Below are 26,547 nucleotides of genomic sequence, written 5' to 3'. Positions count from 1 at the left end.
CAGCCTCTGCACACAATTCTCCTGCTTTAAAAACGAAAGCAGTGGCCCTCAGTACATGCCACTTACTTGTCTTACAAGCGATACCTGAGATGGGAAACTTCTACACCCCTTAAAGACCTTCCTGCACTTCCATTTTCCTTTTACTAAGTTTGGCAGCCTTTTTTCTAATATATTTTATATATTGTGATTTGATATTATAGATATCTCCTAATTTCATCAAAGATGAGTTGTTCAAATTGCTTTGGGATATTTTCTAAAAGAAAAGTAGGAAAATGCAATCTTTGATCCACTGTCTTTAAACCAGATGCTTTCTGATAAATTCTCAAAGCCTCCTGTCACTATTTACTTCTGTGACCATGCTGTGGTCTATATTACAAAACATTGTTCATCCCTTTAATTCTAACTGGCGTGTGTGTAGTTTACTTTCTAAAGAGAATGCCTCTGGTTCTTTCTATTTTTATCCATAAATAATCTTCACCATGCTCCCATATTCAGTTTTATGGGTATTTATTTATATAAAAAAACTTTTTCTTTTATTAAAGATATTTTTATTTATTTATTTTATTATCTTTTTGGCTGCGTTGTGTCTTCATTGCTGCACGCAGGCTTCTCTCTAGCTGTGGCAAGCAGGGGCTACTCTTTGTTGCGGTGCCCGGACTTCTCATTGCAGTGGTTTCTCTTTGCTGCGGAGCACGGGCTCTAGGCATGCGGGCTTCTGTAGTTGTGGCTCATGAGCTCTAGAGCGCAGGCTCAGTAGTTGTGGTGCACGGGCTTAGTTGCTCCGCAGCATGTGGGATCCTCCCGGACCAGGGCTCGAACCCGTGTCCCCTTCATTGGCAGGCGGATTCTTAACCACTATGCCACTAGGGAAGTCCTAAGATATTTTTATTTTTAAACATTGCATATTTCCTTATTGATGGATTCCAGTCTTGAGTTTATTTTAGTCAAATCTAAATTGCAGCTTTTCAATGGCATCTAGTGAGATTCATTTCCTTTCCTTTGTTGTTTACTTTGTTATCTGACCTGAGTATATTTGTCTATAGACCTGTGATAACATTTGTTCTCCAACTTTCATCTTTTTAATCCTCATCAGAAATTCCTGAGTCTCTTCTTCACCAAATTACTTTTTACTGTAGCTATTCCCGTTGTCCATATTTGCATTTTTATCTGGTCATCGTGAAGCTCCACACCTAAATTCATCTTAAAAACATGTTGATCAAGCCAGCACGTGAAAGAATTTGTCAAACACATTCTTGCAGGCTTCCTCAGAGGCACTAATGCATCTTTTGCCAATAGTCTGTGCTTATGGCATTTTTATGGTGTGTGTAAAAAACTACATCCTGCTCTACCACGCCATATATGTAGGCAGCCATTTACTTAATTCCCTACCAAAAATGTAAATGTCTTCAGACACATATTTCAGATTTGCCTACAAGCATCCCTCATGTGGAACAGCGGAGGTGGGTCGTAATTAATTGGTCAGATGCATCTCTGCAGGCCAGCCACCACACTTCACAGCCCTCTTCAGAGTGATGTCCATTTACTTATGACATTTTCGTATCTGTCACTGAATTAGCATGGCCTGTCTTCAATTTGGGGAAGTAGCAATATTCTTCCCTCTTGTTGCTAGGGTTTGTGAATCTGACCTATGATTATGAAGGCCTGGAATTCAATCATAATGTTCTGACCCCCCCAGGGTGTGTGGCAGAGCTATAAAAAAAAAAAGGTGGAGTTAGAGGTAGACAGGTGATAAGAGTCCATCACATGCTGCCTTTGCTCACGACTAGGGATGCTTTAGGAGATTCATTTGAGAATACTTGTACGTGCTGTGCTGGAACAGATAAAGGACTGACTGTCTTAGAAAGCAAGATGAAGCTCCTTCAGAAAGCTCCAAATCCTACTTCATAGGAGAGTTTCCAGATCTATTTTATATCCTCTTTCTCTGCTGGGTCGTGTTCTTTCAAGTGTTCTTCAGTCCCTGAGAATGGTTTTCTTTTTGAGTTTCCTCTTGGGTTAATTTTTCATTTGGCCTCAGAGCATTACTTATCCTCCTTAACGAACCAGAACAGAGGAATATCAACCCGAGCTTTTCCATTACAGATGCACTCGCCTGCATTTGCAGTGGATACAGTTAGTGATAGACTCAGGTAGGGACATAAACCCAGCACATCCCTCCTGCCCTCCATGACACACTCAAGAAGGGCTTTTCTTGGACGTACATGCACTTGTGCTTTTCACAACACTCCCTCCTCCCCTTTATCTCTGCAAAAGGCCTAAAAGTACAACTGAAAATCAAGTTTGGTAAAAATCTGCATGGTCATCTGATGCGCTATGCACATAGAATTACACTTAAATCAATATTTATCTGCTTCCAACTTCTTACCTCTGGTCTAGTAGTTATATGAGATTTAAATGAGCATGAATAGATCTTTGCCTTATCATAGGTAATACCTTACTGAACCAAGAAAATACCAGGGATAAAAAAAAAACCCAGAGGATTGACAAGGAATACAATTTTAAGTAGAATAGATCAAATTAAGACAGATAATATTGGAGTCAAGGGTACAAATACATTATAGAAAATAGAAATATTAAAAGCAAAATATAAAAAAGCACAGAAAATAGCATGCCTTTATCAAAGTTTACTGGTTAGAAATCTTTTAAAAAATAATTTTATAGAAGTCTAATTTTTGCTTAATTTTTTATATCATTTAACAAGAGATTGTCATTTTCTTATTAAATATTGACTATGATGGAAAGCCTAAGTGAAATTCTTACTCTGTGTACCCCCATCCCAGTTTTCATGGAAAATTAATTTTCTTTCAAGTTCTTTTATCTTCTGGTCTACCCTCTTATATAATGAAACACTGGCTTCTTCTAGATTGACTGACTTTTTAAATAAAAACAGCTTCCCATTGACCAAAATTCTCCTAGAGGTAAAAACACAAGAGTCAGTTTGAGTGAGTTTTTGCTCCCATTCTACCCCAGGTGCAGTAATTGAATTGATGTGCTGTGCGGCTTCAAGGCAGTCACATTCTAGGGTGTCTGATATTGCTATATGGTGCTAAGAGTCACATCCGCAGGCATCCTTTTCACTATATCTTCATCTCTGATCTTAGTTATGCCACACTCATTACTAATTCACTCCTGGCTATACCCAAACATTTGCATATTCTCAGTTTTTATCTTCCCCTCCCTTTAAGAATGCCCATCATTTCCCATCTTCGGTTATTAATGTAACTCATTATAGGCTTCTCCAGCTGTCCTCAAAATGTATGCTGAATAAGACATGAGGAGGAAAGCTTAGAAAAAATAGCTTTCCAGTCCAGGCAAGTCATTAGAGGAATTTATGTCAGAAAGCAGAAGAAAATTTTCCATACTGTAGAGTTAGCTTTGTTACCTAGTCACATGCACTATAAAGTCGAGAAATGATACTTTTATTCCAATATGATTATCAATCATTGCATACATTCAGTTTCAGAAACTGATTCTACATTCAGAATTTTATTTTCCTAATGATGGAATTAAGGAAAGGAGATTTTTTTTCCCATAGAATTCTATTGACCTATTATAAGGATTTTTAACTGTTGCAAAAATGTCTAGTTCTTTTATTAAATTCAACAATTTGCTTCCATTTGTATATATGTATAGATGTACAATTGGTATATGTACATATATGTAATAGCATTCATGATAAGGACATGTAATTTTAGGTGATGACTTGTTTTACAATATCTCACGGATGGTGCCTTATACAAAAATGTTAAAGAACTAGAAAACACGGGGCTACTCAACGTGTCCTTCATTGTAAAGTGATTATTACTCTTGTGCCTGTCTTCACAATCAACACAATTGCATATGGTGTCATTTCACTGGATATTGGAAGACATCAATATCTAGACCCATGGCTTTCCTCACCCAATGGTTAATGCCAGAAATTAAAGTGCTGGACTCTCCCTTTATTTTCCTCTCTAGTTTACCTTTCTTTCTATTCATCTTCTTTGTTCCTTTTTCCTCTATGCCTGTCATCCAATCATTTACTTTTCATTTCTTCTTTTTTTTTTTAACATCTTTATTGGGGTATAATTGCTTTAAAATGTTGTGTTAGTTTCTGCTATAAAACAAAGTGAATCAGCTATATGTATACATATATCCCCATATACCCTCCCTCTTGCATCTCCTTCCCATCCTCCATATCCCACCCCTCTAGGTGGTCATAAAGCACCTAGGTGATCTCCACATGCAATGCAGCTGCTCCCCACTAGTTATCTACTTTACATTTGGTAGTTTATATATGTCAGTGCTACTCTCTCACTTCGTCCCAGCTTCCCCTTCCCCCTCCCCATGTCCTCAAGTTCATTTTCTACATCTGTGTCTTTATTCCTGTCCTGCCCCTAGATTCATCAGAACCACTTTTTCTTTTTTTAAGATTCCATACATATGTGTTAGCAATGGTATTTGTTTTTCTCTTTCTGAATTACCTCACTCTGTATGATAGGCTCTAGGTCCATTCACCTAACGACAAATAACTCAATTTCATTTCTTTTTATGGCTGAATAATATTCCATTGTATATATGTGCCACATCTTCTTTATCCGTTCATCTGTCGATGGACGCTTAGGTTGTTTCCATGTGCTGGCTATTGTAAATAGGGCTGCAATGAACATTGTGGTACATGGCTCTTTTTGAATTATGGTTTTCTCAGGGTATATGCCAAGTAGTGGGACTGCTGGGTCATATGGTAGTTCTATTTTTAGCTTCCAAAACTATGTTGAATAATAGTGGTGAGAGTGTGCAACCTTGTCTTGTTCCTTATCTGAGTGGAAATAGTTTCAATTTGTCACCATTAAGAAGGATGTTGGCTGTGAGTTTCTCATATACGGACTTTATTATGTTGAGGTAAGTTCCCTCAATGCCTACTTTCCGGAGGGTTTTAATTATAAATGGGTGTTGAATTTAGTCACAAGTTTTTCTTCATATATTGAGATGATCATATGGTTTTTCTCCTTCAATTTGTTAATATGGTTTATCACATTGATTGATTTGCATATATTGAAGAATCCTTGCATTCCTGGGATAAAACCCACTTGATCATGGTGTATGATCCTTTTAATGTGCTGTTGGATTCTGTTTGCTAGTATTGTTATGGAGGATTTTTGCATCTAGGTTCATCAGAGATACTGGAATGTAGTTTTCTTTTTTTGTGACACCTTTGTCTGATTTTGGTTTCAGGGTGATGGTGGTCTTGTAGAATGAGTTTGGAATATACTTTGGAAGAGTTTGAGAAGGATAAGTGTTAGCTTTTCTCTAGGTGTTTGGTAGAATTTGCCTATGAAGCCATGTGGTCCTGGGCTTTTGTTTGTTGGAAGATTTTTAATCACAGTTTCAATTTCAGTGCTTGTGGTTGGTCTGTTTATATTTTCTATTTCTCCCTGGTTCAGTCTGGGAAGGTTGTGCCTTTCTAAGAATGTGTCCATTTCTCCCAGGTTGTCCATTTTATTGGCATATAGTTGCTTGTAGTAATCTCTCATGATTCTTTGTATTTCTGCAGTGTCAGTTGTTACTTCTGCTTTTTCATTTCTAATTCTGTTGATTTGAGTCTTCTCCCTTTTTTTCTTGATGAGTCTGGCTAATGGTTTATCAATTTTGTTTATCTTCTCAAAGAAAGAGCTTTTAGTTTTATTGATCTTTGCAATAATTTCCTTCATTTCTTTTTCATTTATTTCTTATCTGATCTTTATGATTTCATTCCTTCTGCTAACTCTGGGTTTTTTTTTTTTTTCTCTAATTGCTTTAGGTGTAAGGTTAGGTTGTTTATTTGAGATGTTTCTTGTTTCTTGAGGTAGGATTGTATTGCTATAAACTTCCCTCTTAGAACTGCTTTTGCTGCCTCCCATAGGTTTTGAGTCATCGTGTTTTCATTGTCATTTGTTTCTAGGTATTTTTCGATTTCCTCTTTGATTTCTTCAGTGATCTCTTGGTTATTTGATAGTGTATTGTTTAGCCTCCATGGTTTGTATCTTTTGCAGGTTTTTTTCCTGTAATTGATATCTAATCTCATAGCGTTGTGGTCAGAAAACATACTTGATATGATTTCAATTTTCTTAAATTTACCAAGGCTTGATTTGTGACCTAAGATATATCTAGCCTGGAGAATGTTCCATGAGCACTTGAGAAGAACGTGTATTCTATTGTTTTGGGATGGAATGTCCTATAAATATCATTTAAGTCCATCTTGTTTAATGTGTCATTTAAAGCTTGCGTTTCCTTATTTATGTTAATTTTGAATGATCTGTCCACTGGTGAAAGTGGGGTGTTAAAGTCCCCTACTATTACTGTGTTACTGTTGATATCCCCTTTTATGGCTCTTAGCATTTGCCTTATGTATTGAGGTGCTCCTATGTTGGGTTCATAAATATTTACAATTGCTATATCTTCTTCTTGGATTGATCCCTTGATCATTATGTAGTGTCCATCTTTTTTTTTTTTTTTTTTTTTTTTTGCGGTACGCGGGCCTCTCACTGTTGTGGCCTCTCCCATTGCGGAGCACAGGCTTTCGGACGCGCAGGCTCAGCGGTCATGGCTCACGGTAGCAGCCGCTCCGCGGCATGTGGGATCCCCCCGGACCGGGGCAAGAACCCGTGTCCCCTGCATCGTCAGGCGGACTCTCAACCACTGCGCCACCAGGGAAGCCCCAGTGTCCATCTTTTTCTCTTGTAATAGTCTTTATTTTAAAGTCTATTTTGTCTGATATGACAATTGCTACTCGAGCTTTCTTTTGATTACCATTTGCATGGAATATCTTCCTCCATCCCCTCACTTTCAGTCTGTATGTTTCCCTAACTCTGAAGTCGGTCTCTTGTAGACAGCATATATGTGGATCTTGTTTCTGTATCCATTCAGCCAGTCTATGTCTTTTGGTTGGAGCATTTAATGCATTTATATTTAAGGTAATTATCAATATGAATTTTCCTATTACCATTTTCTTAATTGTTCTGGGTTTGTTTTTGTAGGTCTTTTCCTTCTCTTGTGTTTCCTGCCTAGAGAAGTTTCATTAGCATTTGTTGTAAAACTGGCTTGGTGGTGCTGAATTGTCTTAACGTTTGCTTGTCTGTATAGGTTTTACTTTCTCCATCAAATCTGAATGAGAACCTTGCTGGGTATAGTAATCTTGGTTGTAGGTTTTTCCCTTTCATCACTTTAAATATGTCCTGCCACTCCCTTCTGGCTTGCAGCGTTTCTGCTGAAAGATCAGCTGTTAACCTTACGGGGATTCCCTTGTATGTTATTTGTTGCTTTTCCCTTGCTGCTTTTAACATTTATTTCTTTGAATTTAATTTTTGATAGTTTGATTAATATGTGTCTTGACATGTTTCTCTTTGGATTTATCCAGCCTGGGACTCTCTGTGCTTCCTGGACTTGATTGCCTATTTCCTTTCCCCTGTTAGGGAAGTTTTCAACTATAGTCTCTTCAAATATTTTCTCAGTCCCTTTCTTTTTCCCTTCTTCTTCTGGGACCCATATAATTCAAATATTGGTGCATTTAATGTTGTCCCAGAGGTCTCTGAGATTGTCCTCAATTCTTTTAATTCTTTTCTCTTTATTCTGCTCTGCAGTAGTTATTTCCACTATTTTATCTTCCAGGTCACTTATCCGTTCTTCTGCCTCAGTTTTTCTGCTATTGATTCCTTCTAGAGTGTTTTAAATTTCGTGTATTATGTTGTTCATCATTGTTTGTTTGCTCTTTATTTCTTCTAGGTCCTTGTTAAATGTTTCTTGTATTTTCTCCATTCTGTTTCCAAGATTTTGGGTCATCTTTACCCTCATTACTCTGAATTCTTATTCAGGTAGACTGTCTCTTTCCTCTTCAATTGTTTGGTCTCTTGGGTTGTTACCTTGCTCCTTCATCTGCTGCGTATTTCTCTGTCATCTCATTTTCTTAACTTACTTGGTTTGGGGTCTCCTTTTCGCAGGCTGCACGTTCGTAGTTTCCGTTGTTTTTGGTGTCTTCCCCCAGCAGGTAAGGTTGGTTCAGTGGCTTGTGTAGGCTTCCTGGTGGAGGGGTCTGGTGCCTGTGTTCTTGTCGTTGTGGCTGCATCTTGTCTTTCTGGTGGGCAGGGCCACATCTGGTGATGTGTTTTGGGGTGTCTTAGTATGATTTTAGGCAGCCTCTCTGCTAATGGGTGGCGTTTGTGTTCCTGGCTTGCTAGTTGTTTGGCATGGGGCATCCAGCACTGGAGCTTGCTGGCCTTTGGGTGAAGCTGGGTCTTAGCGTTGAGATGGAGATCTCTGGGAGAGCACTCACTGATTGATATTACATGGGGCTGGGAGGTCTCTGGTGTTCCAGTGTTCTGAACTCGGCTCTCCCACCTCAGAGTCTCAGGCCTGACACCAGGCCAGAGCACCAACACACTCAGCCACATGACTCAGAAGAAAAGGCAGAAAAAAGAAAGAAAAAAATAATTAAAAAATAATAAAATAATAAATATTAAAAAATTATTAAAATAAAAAAATAATTTTAAAAAAGAAGAGAGCAACCAAACCAATAAACAAATCCACCAATGATAACAAGCGCTCAAAACCATACTAAGATAAACATAAACATGAGAAACAAGTTAGTCACAGACAGCAAACCCCAAGTCTGCAGTTACTCCCGACGTCCACCTCCTCAATTTGGGATGATCCGTTGTCTATTCAGGTATTCCACAGGTGCAGGTACATCAGGTTGATTGTGGAGATTTAATCTGCTGCTCTTAAAGCTGCTGGGAGAGAGTTCCCTTTCTCTTCTTTGTTCGCACAGCTCCTGGGGTTCAGCTTTGGATTTGGCCCCGCCTCTGCGTGTAGGTCACCCTCAGGCATCTGTTCCTGCCCAGACAGGATGGGGTTAAAGCAGCAGCTGATTAGGGGGCTCTGGCTCGCTCATGCCCGAGGGGGAGAGTGGGATACAGTAATTATAATTGTAGTGCAGGGCCAAGCTGCGGTGGCAGAGGTCAGCGTGAAGTTGAAACAGCCTGAGGCACACAGTGTGTTTGCCGGGGGGGGGGGGGGGGGGGGGGGAATCTGTCCCTGGATCACAGGACCATGGCAGAGGCGGGCTGCACAGGCTCCTGGGAGGGGAGGTGTGGATAGTGACCTGTGCTTGTACACAGGATTATTGGTGGCTGAAGCAGCAGCATTAGCATTTCATGCCCATCTCTGTGGCCCAAGCTGATCGCTGTGGCTCATGCCCATTTCTGGAGCTTGTTTAGGCGGTGCTCTGAATCCCCTCTCCTTGCCCACCCTGAAACAATGGTCTCTTGCCTCTTAGGCAGCTCCAGACATTTCCCCGCACTCCCTCCTGTCTAGCTGTGGTACACTGGCCCCCTTCAGGCTGTGTTCATGTCGCCAACCCCAGTCCTCTCCCTGGGATCTGACTGAAGCCCCGAACCTCAGCTCCCAGCCCCCGCCCATCCCAAGCGGGTGAGAAGACAAGCCTCTCAGGCTGGTGAGTGCCTGTCGGCACCGATCCTCTGTGTGGGCATCTCTCTGCTTTGCCCTCTGCACCCCTGTTGCTAAGCTCTCCCCCGTGGCTCTGAAGCTTCCCCCCACCCACCTCCCTCTCTCCCAGTGAAGGGGCTTCCTATTGTGTGGAAATTTTTCTCCTTCACAGCTCTCTCCCAGAGGTGCAGGTCCCATCCCTATTCTTTTGTCTCTGTATTTTCTTTTTTTAGCCCTACCCAGTTATGTGGGGAGTTTCTTGCCTTTGGGGAAGTCTGATGTCTTCTGCCAGTGTTCAGTAGGTGTTCTGTAGAGTTGTTCCACGTGTAGATGTATTTTTGTTTTTAATTTATGTATTTATTTATTTATTTTTGGCTGTGTTGGGTCTTTGTTGCCGTGTTGTGGGGCTTTCTCTAGTTGTGGTGAGCGGGGGCTACCCTTTTGTTGCAGTGCGCAGACTTCTCATTGTGGTGGCTTCTCTTGTTGCGGAGCATGGGCTCTAGGCACACGGGCTTCAGTAGTTGTGGCATGTGGGCTCAGTAGTTGTGGTGGTGCACATGCTTACTTGTCCGTGGCATGTGGGATCTTCCCAGACCAGGGCTTGAACCCGCGTCCTCTGCATTGGCAGGCATATTCTTAACTACTGCACCACCAGGGAAGCCCCTGTAGATGTATTTTTGATGTATTTGTGGGAACGAAGGTGATCTCCAAGTCTTAGTCCTCCACCATCTTGAAGGCCCTCCGCCATTTATTCTTATATTAATCTTTATTTGCTCACTCAATGAAAGCCAGGGACTTTGCTAGAAATACAAAGACAATACAAGTAAAGGGTTTTATATGTATTCACCTGTAAATTCTAGTGGGAAGATGTTCAACTCGAGCTGGTATCAGTAACTGACTCCTCAGTATGACCAAAAGTACTTAAGAATAGGATTTGAAAGTGGGTTATAGAAATACAGGAAGGTTTGGGGTGGTTGAGTGGGGAAAGGAACACCCAAAGTGGCAACAAGTAATGAAGTTCAAGGCACTGATTAACCTCATTAATTCACTGTTTTGTCCAAAATTGGTCCCATATTAGGAAATCTAGATTACTTGACATTATTGCAGTCAATTTTCATTTAATCTTTTAAAAAAATCATTTAAAATACATATATATTATATATATTTTTGTACTGTTTAAATATATATATATATATATATATATATATATATATATATATATATATAAAACTGGAGTTCCCAGGAGAGAATTAATATATATTTACATATAATTTTTTTCTTCACCCCCTCCAGGAAACCTCAGTTATCCAAGTTTAAGTCACAAATCTTTGGATTTCTAGGCAGTCTTTCCACTTAACATTACTATCTCATGTCTATTTTTTATAATGACTATGCATTGCTTCCAAATAAAAATAAAAATGCCCGACTTAGCATCTAGGAAACAGCAATCTTTCCCTTTTGCTTAACTGGCAAAACAATATTTTGCAAAGACTGACCAGGTGGTAGATTGGAGGATGACTTGGAGAGAAGGGAAAGTGGAAATGCTGAAGCTATAGCAAGACCCATTTTTCTGGACTTTGTATCTCCTCTTCTCATATGCCCCCTGCCACCTCTCTCAGGCGGATGCGATGGTATTTCCCTCTAGTCTCTTTTAGCACGTAGAGATATACTCTGTAACTCTAGGTTCTGTGCTGATACTTTATGTCTATCTATTTCTTTCTATATGCTGGCCCTTGATCCACATAAGAGGTTCTAAAGTATTAATTTTAGATTATGGTAGTGGTCATCAGGAGAATTTATGAAACAAAACGAACTTGGGATAGATTGTGAGGTAAGACTCTACAGAACTTGATACTGATTATACAGAGGCGAGGCGGAGGGCGGGAGCGGAAAATTAGGTAACTTCTGTGCACAGTGCAGAAGAGTGGTGCCAGTAGCAGGAGTCGGGACAAGGTATTTGTTGGAAAGATCTCAAAACTGAGCTGGACACAGCTCTTTGCAGAAGAGGATTAATGGACTGTTGTGAGGAGGCAAGATTTAGGGGTGACAAGTGCAGGTGAGCCTTCCATCCTCAGGTCAGGATTTCTGGGTGCAGAGCAGAGCCCAGGCCAAGGCCAGGCAGCCTGGACCCCAGACCCATGCAACCCGTCCCCAGGCCCCCGCGCCTGCGCTCTGCTCTGCGCCGGTGCCTGGGTTGTGGCCACGTCTCTCCAGGGACCGTGGGGCTGCAGGGGGAGGGCTGTGCTGCCCCCATACTATGGGAGGCCCGTAAGACGTCCTAGGGGGGTCTGGGGTGGGTGAAGGAAGCCCTGGCAGGGCCAGCTGTGCATGGCCCCGCCCCTCCGGAGCCCAGCCAACTTGAGCCGTGGCCCCAGGAGCCCTGTCCCATGGGCCAAGCCCTTACAGAGTCCCACCCCTCAGAGCCCTGCCAACTGGAGCCCTGCCCCCACTGAGCCCCACCCTGTGCCCCAGCTGCCCTGCCCCACTTCCCAGGGGCCCCACTGGATGTGGAAGCCGGGGCCTTCCTCAGGAAGTCAATGGAGCAGAGCATAGACTTCTTCCTGGGTGCCCATTCCTCCCACTACCTCCACCAACTGCCCCGCAACCCCTCCTCTTGGTGGCCACCTGCAGAGGCAGAGAGACCAGGCAGGGGCAGGAGATGCGGGGTAGGTGTCCTTGTCCCCAGCACGGCAGCGCCTCCTCTTCCACCTCAGCCCTCTCACCTGGCCCCCACCCCAATCCTACCACCACCAAGGGGGCCACAAGGAAAAGGAGCAAGCAGAACAAGTCAGGGGCCCAGAGGCACCCAACGGAGGACGTGGCAGAGGTTGACAGCTGGGGGCCGGAGTCAGGAGACCAGGAGCTGAACAAGAGGCTTGAGTCGTGTGGAGCGGGGGGCCCAGCAAGTCAGGGACCTGCTCATCAGGCGTAGGAGGCTTGAAGCCAGAGGACGAGCCAGGGCTTGGTGGGTGGGGGCTTTGGGTGTGGAGCTGGTCTTCAGATCTGGCTCATCTGTTTCTGGGGCTGATGGGGGGGAAGTCCCTCTGTCGCTGCTTGCCTCTACTTCATTTCAAATTCCTTCTCCCCTCCCCTCCCCTCCCCTCCCCTCCCGTCCTCTCCCCTCCCCTCCCCTCCTCTCCCCTCCCCTCTTCTCTCTCTCTCTGGTTTTATCCTCGTCTGCTCTCCTGCCCATGTCTGAATTTGGTTCCTCCCCCCTTCTCAAAATCCAGAATCATGGAATGTTTGGTCCTAATCAACATCAACATCCCTCAAGGAACAGCTGAGGAACTGAGACCACCAGGGAATTCAGGGAGCAGGGTAGAGCTCGGAAACTTGGTCTGTTGAATTTCCAATGAGTGCTTTCTTGCCAGTTGTTCTTGCTGGGGGTTAGAGAGGCCGTGGGTTAGAATAGGGAAGCAGGGACAGGGAGCTAGGCAGAAATACTGTAAATTATCAAAAGAACAAATACGCTGGCTGCTCTGTGTAAGGCAGGGACGGTTTTCAGAATGGACCCATAGAGCATAAGCAAAAAAGTAAGCCAAGTGGCCTTGGGGTACTACCTTTTGGGGTGAGAGCTAAAAGGTGGTCAAGTTCACCTGGCAGATGTTGAGGAAGGGCAGCATGGAGGATGGCCACCTTGGGAACTGGGTGTTCATTTTAGCTCTGGGAGGAAATCGGTCTTTGTGAAAGTGCTGGGGGAGGGGCTGCATCTCAGTGAGGGAAGGTGGGACTGATCTTTGAGGGGTTACAAGCAAAAATAAAATGAAGGGTTTCTTCTGGGGAAAAATGCAGATTAGCGCAGAGAGGATGTCTGTCATGGAGCTTTGTCGTGGTGAGCTACAAAGAGGCCATGTTCAACTATTAATTTCAAAGCTGGCTTCTGTGAGTTCATTGTTCATATAATAAAAAGAGGACTAAGTCACAACTACGTTGGAAAATCATCACTATTGTTGTTTTCAGTGACTTTCCATATTCTAGACTTTGCTTGATTTTCAAATTCATAATATATTTACTATTTATAACAGGTATTAGCATGGCCAATATTGAATTTTAGTACTTCCCCTCTGAAGATGAGGAAAATTAAATTTAGAGATGGCAGGTCATTTTTCCAAGATCACTATCTACTTATATGGTAGAACTTTGATTTGGGAAATGAGAATTTTGTGTCTGAATAGTGAGTTTTATTGTTTTTAAATTTTCTTTAAAAATTAGTAAGCCACACATACATGCTAAGGTCTATTTCCCTTCACAGCTCACAAGTTTGTATTGATTATGTGAAAATAAATAGTCACTTGATAATACATTATTATTAAATAAGAATGCAAATGGTTGCAAGTAGTCTCAATTTTTTAGGTATTAAACTCTTTATAGATCGTAACTCTTTATTTAAACGGTTCTATCAACTTCATTTCTGAGTTGAATGCCACAAATGTTTTGTTTTCCATGCCAAGGTTCTTGGCTGCAAATGGCAGAAGCCAATGCCTCTCATGGGAAGTGGTAAAGGCAAAAACATTGACTTGATTTATCGTAGCTCGCAGAAATGATGGCAAAGCAAGAGAACACATTACAGAAATTTGTGTTAGAAATAATTGAGGCAAAGTAGCCAAGAAATCAGCAGGTGTCACCACTGGACTCTTGCTGCCTTATTGCTCCCAATCCACTTACAAGACATGAGATGGTGGATAAATAGAAAATGTCCCATGAAAACTTCGGGCTGACTCTGGATCCCTACAGTGCTTCCTTAAGATTCCAAGATCTGATCAAGAGCCTAAGCCACAAACCAGTCATTCCACCGACAGAGAATAAATAGAATCGTTTCCTTCCGTTTGGCTTCTAGAGTGGGAGTTAGGACCCTGCTTTTAACACCATTTGAAGATCCCCATCGACACAGAGAGTGCTTGCATGTTGGTTGCCCACATCACAAAAATTTTGTAATGCAGTTGTATGTTGAGGCCTTTTCTAAGCGATAGCTAAGTTATACAGCAATTTCACTGAATAGAGAGAAAGTCTAACATCTAAGTCTCTTGACCTTCCTTCCTTTTTATCAGGTCACCATGTTTACCCATAGCTTTATGAAACACAGTAAATATAATTAATACCTATTACAGTGCCTGCTGTGGTACATGTAGTTTAAATGCTCCTGCTGTGGTACATGTAGTTTAAATGCTCCTCCGTTTTTTTTTTCCTTGTCTGCTTTGAGTGCTGACTTAAGAAATGAGTTTTCTCATGAATTTGCTTTGAAGATGATTTTTTATTATACTTTGAATATAAATCATTAAAAATGACATATGTGAAATTGTCACCTTGTATTCATGGCCAGTCTAAGCTTAGGTCATAAAACTTGGAACAAATCAACTGTTTTAGGCATTAGAGCAGACATCTGATTTCTATCTTTGCCTGTGAAGAAAGAATGCTAAGTTTCTCAATTTGAAACATATAATGCATTCCAAGAAAGCTGAAATTCAGGTAAATTCTGCAGTTTTTCCTGTTCTATCCAACACAAAATAATCGTTTTATCATAGTTTTGGTCTTTTTTGCACAAAAAGGACTTTAAAAAAACCCCCCAAGGATGGGATTAGTACACTCAGAGAGTCCTCTTATTCTCTTCCTAGCATGTGAAGATAAAATGAGAAGTTGGCGGTCTGCAAGCAGGAAGCAATCCCCCACCAGACCTGACCCCGCCGGCACCCTGATTTCGAACATCCAGCCTCCAGAACTGTGAGTGATAAATTTCTGTTGTTCATAAGCCATCCAGTCTGTGGTATTCTGCTATTGCAGCCTGATCTAAGACAAGGAGTCATTTGCTTTTCCTTTCTTTGTTTCTTCCTATATGGATATCCACTTACTGCAGAATCATTTAGTTGAAAGATTATTTTTTTCCCCACTGAATTGTCATGGAACTTTTGTTATAAACTGTAAACCATTCTGGTGTTCTCTGTTGTGTTTCATAGGTTTATTTTTATACATATTCTGTCTTAATGACTGTTGCTTTACAGTAAGTCTTGATATCAGATAGTGGAAGGTCTCCAAGTTCGTTCATCTTCAAAATTGACTTGGCTATTCCAGGCATGTCCGTATAATTTTAGACTTAGTGACTTTTTGCTCGTTTTCTCTCTTCTGTTAGCTGTTTAAATTACATTTTTATTTTCATGGTTTAAAATATGTATCCTTGACTTCTTACAATCTCCCTTAAATTAGAATATTGACTACCTTTTGAATGATGTAAAAAAATTTTTAAATGTTTAACTCAATTTACCTACCCACAGTTTTTGGTATTGTTGATATATATTTTATTTCTTCTTATGTTATAAACTCACAAGGCAGAATTATCACTCTTGCTTTAAAAGTCACAGTGACATATTTCTCCACAAGTTTACCTTTTCTGGTCTTCCTTTCTTCTGGAACTTTCTTCTTCCACTTATTATCATTTCATTTCAGTCTAAAGGAGCTCTAAGTAATTCTTATGGTGCATGTCAGTTGGCACATATTGTTTTAGTTCTTTTTTAGGTGGTGAGGTATCTGAAAATAAGTTTATATTGCCTCCGTTTTTGAAGGATGTTTATTGAGGGATTAGAATTATAAAGTGGCAGATTTTCACCCCTTTAGGCCCTTAGCAGATGTAATTTCATTGTCCTTCTCCTAGGTTTTATTGTTTATCTTCAAAAGTTTGTCATCAGATATAACGTCACATTTTAAAAAGTAGCGTGTCATTTATCTCCATCTGCTTCTAAGGTCTTGTCTTTGGTTTTGGTTTTCAGCATTTGAATTTTGATGTGCCTAAGTGTGTTATTTTTTTTCCAGTTTTCATTCATGGGGTTTCCTGAGCTTCTCGAATCTGTGGGTCAATGTGTTTTCATTACTTTAGGAAAACTCTTAGCCATTATCTCCTCAAAAACTACTTTTGCCCAGTCTCTTCCTCCTCTTTTTCTCTATGCCTAACTTTGCATATTTTCTATTTATCCACCATCTCATGTCTTGTAAGTTTTTATTCGAGGAAAGACATTGTTATAATCACAGAGGCTTCAGATTGTATATCCTCCCCAGAAAGTGTTCTCCATTTTTTTGTGTTACACATTAGTAATTAAGCTGCATTGGTTCTGTGTGGCAATTTTAGTGAGAATTAGTCAATTTATGACTTGTCTCTATTCCTGAGATTAGACCATTAGGACTATGAATTTAGAATTGTCAGGTCTCTCTCTTCAGGTGTGAAAGACCATGGGAACTTTAGTTATACTCTACAGAAATGTGAGCTTTTCTCTCATCTCAAATTCCTTATATATATATTTCTTACAGGTTATTGTGAGGAATTAAATGATCTAATGTATCTAAACTATTCAGCAGTGTTTGACATATAGTACATTTTCAAGAAATGTGAACTATTATTGGTTGATTGTAGATATTATTCTTTCGATCTTATATGACTTTAGTGAGCATCCTTTCCGAGAGATTTAGTGAGCTGCAGTTTGCTTGCATCTGTTGGCACATACAGATGTAATTATGCTGAGTATATGGATGATTATGTAATGGATGACGTCAGCTAAAAGTGATGTCCAGAGCTGGTCCTCGGCTAGGGCTAACTGCTTTCCCAAGATGGTGACCACAGTATCTTCCATCTCTCCTTCTTTTCCTCCAATGTGACTTTGACTCTCCTCCCAATGAGGAGACTTTTGGGACTTATTTTAACCAATAAATTATGGCAGAAGCAATGCCCTGGGCTTTCTGAGGCTATATTATAACAGGTTCTTAAGCTTCTAATTTGTGTACTAGATAGAGTACTGACCCTTAAGACCTTCATGCATGTGTAAACAGTCCAGCTGCCCTAAGGTTGCCCGACTGAGGGATCACGTGGAGTTTCTGAGACCACGTGGAGAGACAAGCTCCTCCAGCCCCAGCTGTCCCCGCACTGCTCTGCTCTAGTTCCAGGTGCTGGCTGACTCACCCCATGAGAGGCTCTGAGCCAAAGCCACACTTTCAAGTTCTTCCCGAGTTCCTGATCCATAGACACTGGGAGGCACGATGAAGTGAGCCTGGTTGTTCTGAGCCAGCGTGTGATGGAGTGACTTCTCAGCACCAGATAACCAGAATGAGTTGTCGAGACGCTGTCTCTGCCATGTACTTTTCTTTGGCACCGTCCACTCTCCGCCCAGACTCGTTCTCCCCTCCTAACAGAGGGACAATATGCGATTCTTCACGTAGTCTTGACCTCTTAATTCTGCTCTGCCCAGATTGTGCCTGGACTTCCCCACATACCCTGAAATGAAACTGACTCGCTGGAACTTGCGAGATAATTGGCTGACTAACCGAGTAAACGAATTTTCCCTAAAGACTTTATGGTTATTGATATCTTAATACGTTTCTCTTTCTAGAGAGGCACATTAATATCTTTTTAAAATCTTCTAAATTGGCACTCAAAATAGATTGACTAATGTTTGGATTTTGGATAGAGTGAAGATCTTTTGAGGAAAATATTTTTAAGTGTTGAAGAAGGAGATGTGCAATGTTGCAAGATGTTCAGAACCTGAAAAATCACCCTATATGGTCTCTGCCTGTAGCCCATTCTTTCTTTTATCCCTGAGTAGCTAAAATAAGTAATGTGATGACATCTCATTTTGCTGTGTGTTCTTAATCTGAAATCGTAATCAATGGTCAAAATGTTTGCAAAGCATTCCAAATCCCTTGTATTAGAATCAACCTAATAATGTAAAGATATTATTGGCATTACATAGGTTTCTGTATGGTGAGGTTCACATCAACACTCTAGGCTTAGTTATATTAGGAAAGCTAATGTATATAAGATAGAGCTAATATTAATCTGATTGTCAAAACTAATTAGGCTGAAATTCTAAATTGTGAACTTCCACTAAACCACTGAACCAATGCTATCTAAATTGGAAGTGTTTTTTTTTTTTTTCTCTCTTAATACAACATAGAAGAGACTCATGAATTTTTCATGTTACTTATGGTCATCTCTGCAACAGAGTGTGGGGTTCCAACCTGACCTGCAAAGTATACCCGCAGCATGTTAATAAAATGTCTTCTTTTTACCTAGACCAGAGTCTAATGTATATGTGACTTGCCAAAGTGGGAGTAGATAAGCCAATTAATTGGTGTCACACAAATATTCTGTGGGGTGTGCCAAGATAATGCTCCAGTAGGTCCCATGGACAATCCAAGGAGTTTCTCTTAGGATCGCCAAAAGGATTCTAGACATTCTCCCATCTGTTCTTGGAAACCCTTTGGTCCAACAACTGAAAGGGAACTAGGAATCTACATGCCACCTATTCCAAAAACTCTTTCTCTGGGCTTGTGGTTTAATCACTGTTATTTGTGAACAATGCAAAAAAATGTTCTCTGGTTTTCTGGTTTTCTGGCTGGGCTTACTGAGCCCTTCCCTCTGTCCACTGACTTGTTTCCTGGTTTTCAAGTGTATCTCAGACTCTCCACCTGAAAAAGAAATGAAATATAAATGCACACATATTGATAACACTTCGTGTGTACCGCTCATACCTCAGGCTACACTTGTAGTTCATTCTTTTGTTTTAATATCAACCTTCCATCCATGAAAAGTTTTTGCCACTCTTATGACTTTTTTAAATTGAAGTGTAGTTGATTTACAATGTTGTGTTAATGTCTGCTATACAGCAAAGTGATTCAGTTATACATACACACACATATATATATATATATATATACATTCTTTTTTTTATGTTCTTTTCCTGAAATTTTCAAGTTAAATGTTGATTTCTCCATTTATTTCTTGTGGGTGTTCATTCCATCACAAAGACCTATTTCTTTTGCCTTCCGAAGTGCTCCTTTACCCTGTCTTTTCTTTTTCTACATTCACTTGCACAGTCCTTATCTATGCCCAGCATATAAATATAAGAACCGGTGTGTATTTTATAGAAAGGGAAGCATTACTACCATTGACTACATTCTATGTTGTGTCAACCATATTCAGAAATGACTCTGAAATGTGTGAAAAAATTAGGGTCTGCATTAGCTCATTGAGTTGTGAACCTTTTCTATGCTGTTAACTGAACCGTGTGATGAGGGAATATGATAGCTTGCCCCCCACCAGCCCCATACACACACACACCACCAGCACGTTTGTTGGAGATGATCACATAGTTAGTGAGGTTTTACTGTTTTGGGAGGTTTGACTAAAATTATATTATAATTCAGCTCAGGCAAATGGAGAAATAAACAGTTTATTTTAATAATGTACCCAGAGTTTGGACATGAAAAGAAATAATGAAACCAGAAAAAATAACTTTTAAATTTCTTTTTGTCTATTTCTTTAAAATATTTGCAGTGGCGTTATCTACAAAGATGTATACGGTAATAGGATGTAAGTTATTCCTTCAACAGTTTTATTTTGAGTATTTTCTAAAATTTTTATTGCCTCAATATTATTTTACTGGATGATTAATATGATCAACTTCATTTACTGAAAATTAAAGAGTTAGCATAATAGGAATTTCAGAGTAAAGAGACAAAACATTTCTTGAACCTCACAAGTATTAAATATGCCTCAAAGGCACAAAAGAAATTCTGTGGCATGAAAGTCTCAAATTTCAAAATGAGGTGGCATGCATTTTATGCTGGAATGTTCATTCTATAATCAATAATGCATAATTTTTATTCATAATATACACAAACACTTCTTTCCTGCAAATAATGGAGCCTGAGACCAAGATCTCCTAAGTGTACACCAGTCCGGGATTTTGTTTGGTCAGAGACTGGTCTGTCAGGTTTTTCCATAAAGTCTGTTGAAGACATACAGTTAACAAAGGGATTTTTCACTTGTACATAATGGGCCAAATACAACCCCCCATGAGCCTCTTATATTATGTTTCTTCTTGAGGCTGTTCCTTCTGTTTTCTTTTTTTCCTTGGTTGGATTTGCTGGCATATAAAACATCAGAGTTTCAACATTCTTTGTGACGAGTAATCCTATTAGTTTGGGAAAATGATTTTCCTGAAATTTGGAAAGCAGGATAATTTGCTTCATGTCACCTTTCACACATGCCATATTTAATCACAATGCACTTTTTAATTGCCATAAAATAAGGAAGGCTTTATGTCTTTTTTTTTTTTTTAAGTGTCCCTTTATTCTAACTTGGAAGCCTAATTAGTCCCGATTGTATTAAAATGCTTTGTTTTTGCTGCTTTTGTCAGGGAAGAGTTAGAACACGATTGCCTGTCTTGGTAGGTCACAGGCTGAAGAGGCCTGACCCGGGGAATCAAACGTCTGACCTGGCCTGACCCTAACCTCTACTTAAAATCAAGTCTTTACTTTTATTTGAAAACAGAGGTATACTTTCCATGTATCTCTTTTTCCCCTTGTCCTAGCTGCTAAGAAGCACCCATGGCTAATCATTTGAGAACCTGGAGTGGGAAAGGACATTTTCCAATCTTCTCAGTTTGGGGAATAGAGTCTGGGTTTGATTTACTCATGTTTACTTACAGAAAAAAACAACAACAACAACTCCACTACGTTGTCTACGAATTCTATATAAGAGGAAAGCAACCAAAAAAAAAAAAAAAAAAAAAATCCAGAATTAGATGAACTGTGGGCTTTCCCTCCACCAAACATGAAACTTAAACACTTATTTTAAATAAATCCTTATATTGAATTAAAAATTATTTCTGATGAGACAAAACAGTTGGAAGACATCTTAAAAATTACAGTTGGTGGAACCTTTAAAACGATGTCAGTTTTCTGTTGGGAATATAGGAGGCTGGCTGAGCTCAACTAATAATGATGCTGTTAATCACTTTACGGTTTTGTGCTCTCGCTTCTGAGTCAAATGATCAATACCCTTCATTTTAGTCTTGCTTCTGTTGTTTGACTCTGTGATTCCTTTTTCTCTCTTTGTATGGTTGTTACAGTAAATTTAATTTATGACTGTGTAGGGCGATGTATCGTACAGGTCATATCCTGTAATAGTTCATGTGGAGAATTCCCATGGAGTTATTCTGTGAGATTCAGTTTCGTTTCTACTTTAAGCGTCTTTCCTTTTTAAGGGATGTAGGAGGCTAGCTAATTCAGTGCATCCAAAATTACAATGTACACAGCTTTTATCCACTCATTTAGGCAGGTAGTATAACCCTGTAGACTTGATAAGTAACCTCAGGGGCTTCTTTTCACCCTAAATTCAATCATTTGTACCTTTTAAAATAAAAGCTCTTTAGTGCCTCACATTTTGAATATCCCCCTCCCCGTCTCTCGTGATCATAGCTAGTTCAGTTTAGGAACCAGGAGAAGTTTTATCATGGCTGTCAAATCTCTCCAGTTGTGATATTTAGTGTAACAGCCAAATGTGACTTTAATTTTTTGAGCAAAGCACGTTGCTGTGCTGACATTTTCAAGTTCAAGTGTAGCAGACACAGTCAAGGTTAAGTTGTTTGTGGAGCAGACATACCTCTTCAGCCTGTGTTACTTTGGCCATGTTGGTTTAATCACAGACAGAAGAGAGAAACCCAACTAAAAACACCCTTGAAGATGAAAGTGAGTGATGAAAAATGTCTCAGAATGAAAATTGTCTTTATTTCTCAGTTGGCCTGTGTGAGGTGACTACAAGTCAAACTTCAAATACACAATTAAGCCTAGATGCACATGCTTTGATTTAAAATTATTGAAACGCTTCAGAATCCTAGAGGGTTCTCCAACTGGTGAAGTATAGAAGCTCTGAGCCATGTACAGAGCAATTTAAAATTATTCAAGCTCTTCAAATTTTCCAGAGTGCCTCAATTTGGAAGTTATCAGGGTTCCAGGAATGTATAATGCATAGAAATTTGAAGCTGCTGAAAATGCTCTTTAAAAAAAAAAAAAGGTCTTTACTTGTTCAGACATCTGGGCATGTGCAGCTGCTGAGGAGTAGCTTGATGTAGAATTGTCTGAGTGCCTCAGTCTGTAAGTGAGTCCTGTCCCAACCTCTCAGCACACGTTCACATCTTTCAAACTGCCCTGTTCAAAATGTGGGAAGCAAAGAGGAAACCATGTCTTCACTGACGGACAAAGGGGTAATGGTCCAGGAATTCAAACATTTCTCAAAAATGTGCTATGAGATTCTTGGAGAGATGACTTGTAATACGGGGAAGACTTATCCAAGAATAAAGCTGCTCGAAGCTTTTGGTCAGAGCGTTCCTCGTGCTAATTTTACACTCTGCGGTTTGGAAGCTGGATGCTCGTACCCTAGTCAACTTGACTCCACTTGACCGGCCCATGTCGTCCCACATGGATGTCTTTTTGGCCCATTTTCTCTCGCTGGTAGCTCAGGGATGAAAACAGTTTGAATCTTGCATGCCAAGTCACTTCATTTCTTAGTGGAGCCCTGGAGGACAGTGCTCAGAAGGACTCCGAGGTCATGTGAGGTCTCGGGGGCAAACGAGGGTCATAATTGATGCTGTCACCATGGACGACGGAGGAGGGACATTTGGTACCAGGCAGACGTTTCCTGTTCGTGTCCTATACACATCCCAAGGCGTCTTCAAGATCCTGTTCAGGTTACACTCTTAAGTCTTCCAAGTGTATTTAATGATTTTTTTTGGATTACAGTATTTGATCTTTGTCAGCATTTTTACTGCTTTAAACTTTTAAACGTTAGAATCATGATCAACACTTTAAAATACATTTAAGTTCTGTGTTATATAAGACACTCAGGCGGTCATTTATTTTCTGTTTCAGCAAAGTGTCATATTAACATATACAGTAGTCATAGAGAACTTCCACATGTATCAAGCTTGTTGACTTTCCTGGTCTCCTGTCTGCGCCTTTCCTTCTTAGCTGTGTGACCTTGGGGAGGTCACTTCACCCCACTGGATCCCATTGGCTGTATTTGTTAAGTGAAGGGTTAGATGAGCTGAGCTCCGAACCTCCAGCAATTGCAGACGTGATCATTAAGGCTCCCTCCTCAGGTACCGAAATGTCAGATGGAAACAACCACAGATCTCTGTGTTGTGGGAAGATTCTCCAGCTGAGGGATGGAATTTCTGAGCTATTGTCCCCATCGCAGCAGGCGCACTACCGGCCACTCACTGTGATTTCAGAGGCTGCAGGAAAGCTTTCAGTTCCTTTTCTAAATGCTCTGTGTCCACCCACTGATGCTGGTCATTCCTTTAGGCTGGAACAGAAGTTTTATTTCCTAAATTAAAAGAAGGGGGTGCTGAAAAGTGGAAAGAGCAGAAGTTGGAGGGGCAGACAGACTTAAATCTAGCCCCACTACTCATTATTTTTACAAAGTTTCACATATTCGTCTCTGAGCCCCAGATTTCTCATCTGCAAAATAGTGCTAATTACAGCCATCTCATGGATTTCTGAGGCGGCATAAATGTGACAATGTGCCGAAACTGGTCCAGCACCTGATAGACTCAATCGTTATCTCTTTCCTTTGCCCTGTTCTTTCAATGAAAATAATTTTATTTGTATCGTAAGTGAGGAAATTATAGTTGGAGGTCCAGAAACGTGTGCAGGGTTAGACTGAGGAGAGCTCAGGATATCCATCAGGGTACTCCATCAGCCATGGGGTATCCTGGGAAGGCAGGGAGTTGGTGTTCCCAGATCTAGAAAAGTACAATGAAAGTGGGAAATCTCCCACATCTCTAATAGTGTGAAAGTCACTGTTCATAGTGATCAAGGAAATTAAAACAGTAATTTATAAAATTAAAATAGCTTAAATGAATAAAAGAGCGATATTAGTTTTCAAATTGATTTTTTTTTCCAGTTTAGGGTGTTCCCCCCTTAGGCAGTCAAACCAGCCACATCCACTTTGGTGGTGATTGACAGCCACTCCCTTTTCAACACGATCTTGCGCACTCACCACACACTTGGAGTCTGGAGGAGGACCACGGAGTGCCTCTTTGCTCACCTGCCATTTCTCAGTGCTCTTCTCCATCCTTCCTCCTTCCTTCAGAGCCCGTGAGGGTTCCGGTGGGAGGGAGTGTCTAGAGTTCACTAGTAACTAACTCAATTAACAAATTTAGACATTTTGATACTATCTTGAAATGATAAAGATACATTCCGGAGATGCTCAGGTTTGAAAGAAGACATTTTTTATTGTACAACTTTCAACCTGGTCCCATCATCCCATTATCAGATCATACTCTCTGAGATAGACTATAAATGAATAGTTTTATAAATCTCATATCCCTGTGAACAGTATTGTATTCTTTGGACAAAATGTCATAGTTTGCTAAATTATTACATTAAAACAAGTTTTTTTGGTAATGCTGTCTTGGCATTTTTATTTTATTTTATTTTATTAATGAAGCAGAGGTTTCAGAAGATGAAAATGGACTGGGACTTTCTTGACATATGAGAAACACCACCTCCACTACCCCAGATCTTCCTCGATTTCTTTTCTGTACTTTATCTGGGAAATCTTTGCAGGAGGGTGAGAAGGGCAGATACAAGGGCAAAAGAGGTATCTATGATGGGGACTGACCTCAGGGAAATAAACAAACCTTTAGTCAGGGCATCATTTTGCCTCAGGTTGGACCAAAGAATCTGCAGTGCCACTCATACACTTATTCTCTCCTTATCTATCACAGCTTTTGGGTTATGTCAAGGGTGGAGCTGCAAAGGACATTTGATTTGCTATAAAAAGAGAGGATGGATCAGTTCCTATAGAACAGACATAGTCAAGATTTCTCCTTTTTATACATTTTCCTCATGTAGTGTCATTGAGATGTTTTAATATGTGACCATTGTAAGAAGGACCAGAAAAATCATTCTTTCCTTGCCTCACTCCAGTAATTCCCTATAAGTAGGTTTTTAAAAGCACTCTCCTTCTATTAGAATTTATTATGAAATATTTATCCAAACAAGATAATTTTATGCTTCTATTAAAGTATGAGCTTCTTGAGAAAAAAAAAAATGTACGTGGTAAATACAGCAAGCTCAAAAAAACAGCAGTGCAAACCACTCCACTCTAAGGCAGGGTTTCTCCACCTCAGCACTACTGACAGTTTGAACCAAAAATTCTCCCTTGATGAGGGAGGGGGGGTGTCATGCTGTACTATCCATTGTAGGATGTTTAGCAGCATCCCTGGCCTCTACCAACTAGGTGCCTATAATGGCCCCGGAGATGTGACTAACCCAAATCTCTCCAGATGTCGCCAGTTGTCCTTGCTAATCTAAGGCAATAGTAATTTGAATTTCACAAGATCAACATTTAGAGAAGTCAGTGTATCTGTGAGACTCAGAAACCTATACCTCCTTCCCCTGGACTCACCTTAGAGAGCCGTCCATCCATCACTTTTTACACTCAGGCTGGCACTTCCACTCCACCATAAATTCCCTATTTCTTCCATTTTCGGTAATCTTCCACATGGTCACCAAACTAATATTCCTGCTGCATTACTTTGATAATTTCAGTCCTACTTAGTCACACTTAACGTCTCCGGGTTTATAGGACAAAGTCCAAACTTCCTGACCTCATATTGAAGATCCTCCAAATTCTGGCCTCAATCCACAATCTTAGCCCTCCCTCTTTACCTGTCAACATTTTATCCACACCTTTAAATGTTTGAAATGGTCAGTTTATTCTAGTGACGTATTTCTCTTTCAGTCTCTATCCGTCTCTGCTGACCTCCATTGTCTCTCTCACCCATATCTGGACATGGTGAGCGTTCTAGGTCCTTTATTGCTATTTTGATTGCTGTTTATTTAGTGAACTTTTCACCTGTTTATATCCTGTCTGTACAATGCGATTTTAATCTTTGGACTCCTAAAAACACAGTCAACAGAAGCGACTCGTACACCGTCCATGTATGAGGCTGGAATCAGGATATATACAACTCTCACAGATAGATAGATAACGAGTTAATGCAAGGCCTTTAAAGAGCGCTATTCCTACGAGACCTATTTTCCCAAGTAGATTTATTATTATCTAAAATATATTTGAACCTTTCTATGACAGGAAAAGCCACATGGCTATGAGCTGAGTGCTCAGGACATCCAAGACCCCTAGTTTCTAACAACTCCACTTTGGAGGATTTGCTACTGGAGGCAAAATAATACGAGATTCAGTGAATCACCCACAAAATGTGGGTCCAGGTTCCCAAGCAT

The sequence above is a fragment of the Phocoena phocoena genome, chromosome 1 (genome assembly GCF_963924675.1).
Source record: "Phocoena phocoena chromosome 1, mPhoPho1.1, whole genome shotgun sequence".
Taxonomy (NCBI): Eukaryota; Metazoa; Chordata; class Mammalia; order Artiodactyla; family Phocoenidae; genus Phocoena; species Phocoena phocoena.
Note: the sequence above shows the minus strand (reverse complement) of the source record.